The following is a 7,366-nucleotide window of genomic DNA, read 5'->3' as shown; positions in this document are numbered from 1 at the left end:
ATCCTCTTAGAGCACTTGTCTGACAGACAAGAGCCCAGCAAGAAAAACGAAAAAAAAAAAAATCTCAAAGCCAATTCTTTGAATCATTGAACTACCAGGCGGAGAGAGAGAGAGAGAGTAACACTGCAGAACATGATACCCAGTCAAATGGATATTTGCAACATGCATTTTTCTCCCCATATCCAAGTCCCTTTTCAGACACAATGCGCTCAGATCGTCACCTAATGACGCTTTAGTTCCTCCCAACCAAACGAATGTTATTCTATCAGAAAAATCCCATTAATCAGCAAACTCAGACTTGCAATGCAGCCACTGAGGATAAAGAGATCCCATATGCTTGGAACTTGAAATGAAGATCCGAATCACGCAAGAATGAAAGAATAATGAACATATATAAATTGATAGAGAAATAAAACCAAACAGGATAAACCCATCAAAGTAAAAGATCTGCAAGAGCAAAATTAAGAAAAGAAAGGAAGAGAGACAATGCTTACCATTAGATTTGACAGGGTGAGGGAGCAAGAGGATGAGGATCACTTGAAGAAGCACAAGGGTGACGAGGTGACACCGAAGAGAAACCATCGTTATCAGCGATGATTCAACAGGGGTAGTGAGCTAAAAGATATCAGGGAGAATGATGATTAGTACTTTTTCATAAGTTAACGTCTTTCTTATAATGAATTTCTTTTTTCAAATGTGATTTTAATTATTGCTTTTGAAACCGGTTACTTGCGATAACCCATATTCACGTAAACGAAAAATCGAAATTTGATTGGGCCATCTCATCTGATGTGATATGGAAAAGTTACTTTTTCCATATCATAGATTTTCCCTTTTTTTTGATAAAAATAATAAATCAATAACGAAAAAGAAGTGGCAACAGACAACGAGAGTATTACATCCCCAAATGCTAGCACAAGAAATACACTTTAAAAAGAAAGGCAAAGAAGTAAGAAAAGAAAGGTTGGAATGAGCATAATTAGTAAGCCAATTTTTCCTTTCCCGATAGGTATGCCCGCATTCAACATTGCTATCCATCATCTCGATCAAAGACCTGTAGCTTTCAATGATCCTTCTCAGTCTCCATGGAAGATCCACTTGGTTCTTCAAATTGTCAATAACTAATTTTGAATCGCCCTCAATGATGATGGATTTTTCATGGAAATTGAGAACAAGATTGTGAACTTCCCAAGCAGCCCAAGCTTCAGCTAGATTAATAGTTGTAACTCCTATTCCAAAGGCTTTGAAATCCAAAATCTGGCCAATGTGGTTTTTGGCCACACAAGCAATGGTGCATCGGTTGTTAATGCAAGAAGCATCAAAGTTTAATTTGATAACATCCTCTTTTGGATTTACCCACTTGACATGGATGATCTGTTTACTGGGTTCAATCATTGAGTCCCAACCAAAACTTTAAATTGATTCCATAAACAAGTTTTTAGCTCTCTCTCAATGATTATAAGAGGGGGGATTGCATTATTATTGAAAGTCTTGTTATTTTGGTTCTTCCAAATATGCCACAGTAAAACAACAATTTTTTTTCTTTCACAAATGGACTCTTAGGACACTCAACATTAGCATCCAAAGAATTTCACCATTCAATCACCGAATTGTTGTTCTCTGAAGGAATTGGAATAAAATCTCTCGTGATGAGCCATATTTGTCTAATAAAATGGCACTTAAGGAAAATATGAACAAAATTCTCTTCATCCCCACAAAACCCACAGCAACAGTCAATATCAAAACCTCTTTTTCTAAGAACTACCTTGGAAGGAAGTTTGTTGTTGAGCAATAGGTATAAAAAGACTTTAATCTTGGGAGCAATTTTCAGACTCCAAACCTTATTGATTTCCTTTGTCACCCTAGTAGAGTTACCATACATCCAGCAGGCCTCATTGTATACCGATTTGATTGAGAAGTTTCCATTTGAGTTAGGTCTCCATATTAGCCTACCCACTCTATACCCGTCATGAATTAGCCACACATCTCCCAATTCATAATAGAAATGTGTGACTCCAATTCACGGCGGGTAGAGAGTGGATAAGAAATCTCGAGTGACGGCAATCGAAATGTCAATTACAAAAATATCCTCTATATTTTGTGTATAACAAAGATACCCCTAATTTGCAACCGCTTTACTTGAGAGACCATCACCCATCACTGAGTAATAAGGTGAACGTCATCGTCAAAGCCAGGAAGCTTAAGAATATTTTCATTTGATACAATATGGTATTTGATATAGAACCAAAGACCCCTAAGTCAGTGATAAATACCTCGGCCTGAACTTTCATTTGTGGCAAAGGTCTCATGAATCAATTAGCTAAACAGTAGAGGTAATTTAAGAAAGTTGCCCTATATTAAAATAAGGAAGTCTATAATTTATCCTTATTTTATTTTATTTTTTTAATTTTTTTAATCTATGTCATTTTCAAAACTACCAAGTAGAAACTCTACTTTTCCCAAAAGAAATCTTCATAAAATCTCTCTCCCTCTCTTTCTTCCACATGTTCCAATAACCCAAATAATCTAATATCCTAAACAACCTCCCCACTATCCCCAATTTTATCATAAGTTATTTCTAATTTAGTAAAGAATTTATGTCCTAAATTATCTCTAATTCTCCCCCACTTTGTTATCTAAATCTATCTAAAGAAAGTTTGAATTAAAAAATTTAAGAATTATTTGAATATCTTAACAAAATTATATAATAACTTTAAAATATTTATTAAAAAGACAACAAATAATTATAATCAATTTAATAACATTTATATTAATAATAACTAGCAAAGGGGCCCCTGCGTTGTAGGGGTTTGTGAAAGATAAAGTATTTTCTTGCTAAGTTTCCAGGTAATTTGACGTACAATTTAGGTGTAGCCTTCCTTTATTTTATATTTTATTTGATGTTTATAAAATGGAAAATTTGGTTTTCACTTATTAATAAATTAAAGTTGTTGGGCGCCAACTCTTTTGCAATCGTAGACTAATTTTCAAGTTATTTTGTGAAATAAAATAACACAAAATCACATTAATATTTGATATAAGATAAATTTCTTGTTATGAAACCTCTGAACTGAACCCATAATCCCATAAATACACAAAGAATTTTATGGTTTCTTTCTTCATTAATATGCTGAATTTGTTCATCGATGTGAAAATCTTGGATATTTCTTCTCCTGTGAAAACTAGTAAGGTAACTTAAGGGCTTTTATAGCTTGATTTCTTAAATCTCTATGTGAGATTTCAGTGACGAAGTCCAGTGTTTCAAGGAAGTGGTTGTGTGGAGCACGACCCTCTGTTTTGCTTTTCTTCACTTATCAAATGGGTTGTAAAGAAATAGGGTTACGTGTTATCAGATTTCTTTCCCATGCTTCCCTAATCTACATAAAAAGGTTTTTCTAGGTTTGTTTATATAGATGGCTTCGGCTGGATCTTCGTACTGGTGCTATAGATGCAATCGATTTGTTAGGATTTCGACTTGAGAAACTATTGTTTGCCCTGATTGTGATGAGGGATTTATTGGGGAAATCATTGAGCCCCTTGATCTGCACAAGAAACCGATAGGTGCTGGCGTTCAGAGTACGAATCTAGGGTTCCACCGCAAACGAAGGAACACTGGTGGATCGTTTACCTTTTAACCCCGTTATTGTCCACCGAGGTTTCCATGGCGACACTGAAGGCGGTGGTGGAAAGAGGGGAAACTTTGAGCTTTACTACGATGATGGCTCTAGTTAAGGACTCCATATACTACCCGTAAGCATTTCGGATTTCTTGATGGGTTCAAGCTTTAACTGTTTTCTCAAACAGCTGGCTTAGATTGAGATCAACAGAGTAGGGCACTGTGAACATCCCTTGCTGTCAAAGGTTGTCATTGAGTCCATGCCAACCATTGAGATTATCAACAACCATGCTGTCACTGAGTCTCACTGTGTTGTCTGCATGTAGCCCTTTGAACTTGCACAAGTGACGGCAAGAACCACCCGCCATTAGTGCAAGCAAGCAAAACTGAAGCGAAACCCATGGCAAGAGGACCAAAGACCGAATATTAATCCCCCAAAGCTCTGCTAAACCAAACACAAACTGCAAAGAGAATAGAAACAAATAGAAACCCTAACCCTCTGCAAGACCAAGAAACAAAGAGAATGAGAGGGGGAGAGAGGGAGAGCGGGAGAGCGGGAGAAACAAAGAGAAGAGAGAGAGAGAGGGTGCAAATTTTTGCATCCTAAATGCAGAGGATGTGAATTGTTTCTGAGAAGCTGAATCTCCTCACACGTTGGAAGGGGAGTCACGTGCAAAATAATAAATTATCCTCACACGCTCACTTTATAATCCGCACGTGGAGATACCATTCGCTCAACGCTGAATGCATTCACGTATCTCCATTCCGTATTAATATATAGATATAAGATTATATATTTTTACAAAATTTATCACAAAATGATGTACAAACAATACAAATTATGATTTTCTAGATTATTCAATCTAAATATTATTCAAATAATAAAATATAACATAAAAAATGAAATATTATTTAAACATTTCAATACCAAAAAATTAATTTAATATTTCAAATCAATTAATAATATAATTTAAATAGTTACTGGATAACTTTTAATTATAATAAATAGATTAAGATTTTAAATATATAGTTAAATAACTAAGTATTTTAAATAATTAAATGTTTAACATAATTAGATTTTAAATAATTAAAATAACAAAATTATGTATTAATAGCCCTACAATTTTATGGATTATTGAATTCAACAAGTAATTAATGTTTTAAAATTTAAATAATGATATTATTTTAATAAATAAATAAATAAATAAATAATATTGTACATAACTAATTTCATTTATACCAATTAATAATTCTAGAAAACAACTTTCAAAAAATATTGTTTATTAATAATAATTTCAAAAACCTAACCTTTATTTATTATATATTTATCCATACTAAAATTAATATTTATTGTATTTCAGTAATTATTTATTGTTTTTTGTGATAAACATATTTTCAATAGTTATGTGTAAATATATTTTTGTTTTGTTATTTAATATAAATTTTTCAATAATTATTGGAGTTTAAAATATTATTATTTAACTTATAAAATTAATTTATTATGTATTTTTGCTATAAATATTTTAATAATTATTGGAGATTAAACTATTGTTCACGGGTTGGTTCGGTTCAGGTGTAGGTTGTTTGGCCAACCAAATCAACCTAGTCAGGTTGGGGGGTTGGTCACTCATGTTATATTGGTTTGAGTCAATTTTGGGTTCGGTCGGTCAGTTCAAAAGATTTAAACTTAAAAAAATTAAATTTAACAATTAAGTTTAAATTTTAAAAAATTACAATGGCATTATTAAAAAAATAAATTTATGATATAAACTATTTTAGCCTAAGAATGTTGGAATTTTTCCAGTTTATCGTATTAAAGAAATATATTTTAAAATATAAAGTATTAATATATATCTATGGCCGACTCGTTCAATTTTAGTTAGTTTATAAATGGCTAAAGTGAAACTGATCCAATCCACTTGGGTTGATAAATTGTTGAACCAAAGTAGATTGTAAATGCTAGAAATCAGGTTGGTCAGTTTCATTAGTTTGATTCGGAATGACAACAGGGTGGGGTGTGGACAAGGAGCCTCTCCTCATTCCCATCCCTGCAAAAATCCCCATCCACGTCCCTGTCCCCATCCCTGCTAACGGGGACAAAGTTATCCCCACCCCATCTCCACGGGGATCCCCACCCCTCGTGATTCTTTATAATGTAAACCATTATGTTTTTGTTTTTTATTTTATTTAAAAATAAAAATAAAATAATTAAAATTTACAATCATATTAGAAAATATCCAAATATATTCAACCATATTTTTAAATATATTAACATATAGACGTATTACTCCCAATTTTAGTGCAATTTTGTCTTAATAGACCAATTCACTTTCAATTATACACTCCAAGGTTTTCAATGACCCAAAAGTTGAACCATCTCCCAGCAAATGATCTGAAATTCTTGTGGAAACCCCCACATGAAGGATGGTATAAAGTTAACATAGACAAGGAACAACGTGTTAATGGTTCTTCTTCCTATGGAGTGGTCATCAGAAACACTGAAGGTTGTTTTATGTTGGCATTTTTTTTTTTCAATGTACAGAGAACCAGACCATGCATTAATTGACCCATGGTGATGTAATAGTTTAGAGGCCACCCATTGGCTAGTTTTTTACACACAACGGGTTTGAGGGGTATGATTGAACCAGGCTGGGGCAGCCTGTCATAGTTCAACCGGTCTAACTGCCCTATTTGGTCCAGTTTTATAAACATTGTTACATTGTTTTTCATTTTTTTTTTTGGCGGGGGGTTATCAGCTATGCAAGGAGAAGTTGTTGCTATTATTGGAAGAATGGTCCAAATATGCATGTATGCATATGCAAGTATTTATGTATGTATGCATGCATGTATATATGCATATATGTATGCATGTATGTATGTATGTTTAAAAAAAGGGAAAGTTTCACTTTAGTACCTTGAACTTTGGGGGTACTATCAAGTTAGTACCCAAACTTTTAAGCGTGTCATTGCAGTACCTAAATGTTCAAAAAGTATCAAGTTGGTCCCTACTGTTAATTGATCGTCAGTTATTTGTTGAAAATGCCAAAATTACCTTTGAAAAGGATACACTATTCATTGTCTTATGCCTTCAGACTGAACTAGTTGAGGTGTTTGAGATTCTAGACCAACGAAGTCATTGTCTTATACCTTTAGATCTAAAATACATTATTGTCTAGTTATTTCTTTACTTCCAGTTATTGTTTCCCTCTATCATATTTCATGGTTTTTCTCTCTTCCCATTTAAAGATAATTGGTTCAACATCAAGGTAGAAAACAATGAACAATGTCTTCTTTTGAAGGGTAGTTTTGACATTTTCAATAGATAACTGATGGTCGGTTAACAGCATGGACCAACTTAGCACTTTTTGAAAGTTTAAATACTACAGTGACACATTTGGAAGTTCGAGTACTAACTTGACACTACCTCAAAAATTCAAAGCAAGGTTCAAAATATCAATATGCCTGATATGCCGTTAGGGGTGTATTGGGCGAATCGATGCTTTTTTTTTTACTTTTTTTTTATTTTTTTCTGAAACCGATTCAGGAGGGCCGATTTAGGGTTGCTCTACTCCCTGAACTGGTCAGACCCCCGAACACCCACTATAGGAGCGTATCGAAAGGGTCCTGGAATGATAATTTCAACCTTGATTCAAAGTACTAAAATAGAATTTTCCCTTAAAAAATCTAAAAACACCTGTAAATAGATGCATTGGACCCCAAAAGATATATACGATATGCTCAGTATGAGAC

This window comes from Nelumbo nucifera, chromosome 3 (genome assembly GCF_055504915.1).
Source record: "Nelumbo nucifera cultivar China Antique chromosome 3, China Antique-T2T, whole genome shotgun sequence".
In the NCBI taxonomy this organism is placed as follows: Eukaryota; Viridiplantae; Streptophyta; class Magnoliopsida; order Proteales; family Nelumbonaceae; genus Nelumbo; species Nelumbo nucifera.
This window is presented reverse-complemented; position numbering follows the sequence as displayed.